Below are 538 nucleotides of genomic sequence, written 5' to 3' on the forward strand. Positions count from 1 at the left end.
GGCTGGAGGGGGGGGGTGGCTGGCAAAGGCAGATTTAGGGGGGCTGAAGTCTGGCACATTTTCCACCATTAGCCACGGCTGGATTCGCAACGTGACTGAGTGAAAGCCCCGGAGCCCGGAATGAATTTGCAGGACGGTGTTGGAAAGCAGAAGGAGAATTTTGCAGCTTGGTGAAGGAAACCAGATCCTCTGAGGGGTCCTGCAACGACTTTGCTTTGCCTGAGCTTCACCAGGGAAGCAAATCCCACAAATTCCTCACCTGGAGGAGGGGAGCGGGCTGTGGGATCCCCTGGCACAGTGGCAGGAGCAAGATGCAAATGCAGGGTGTGTTTGTGCTGCAAAGGCATGCCGGGTCCCCCGCTCCTTGGAGCCAGGGAAACTGAGGCAGGGAGCAGCAAGGCAGCTTGCCGGGGGGCTCTGGAGCCCCAGCCCCACGCACGCAGTTTTTGCACTGCTGTGGTGGGGAGCAGCCCCACAGCTGCTCTCGACGGCTCCACTCCAGCCAAGGTAATGCCATTGCTTGCACCCCAAAACCCCC

Source organism: Egretta garzetta, unplaced genomic scaffold (genome assembly GCF_000687185.1).
Source record: "Egretta garzetta isolate BGI_Z169 unplaced genomic scaffold, ASM68718v1 scaffold135, whole genome shotgun sequence".
In the NCBI taxonomy this organism is placed as follows: Eukaryota; Metazoa; Chordata; class Aves; order Pelecaniformes; family Ardeidae; genus Egretta; species Egretta garzetta.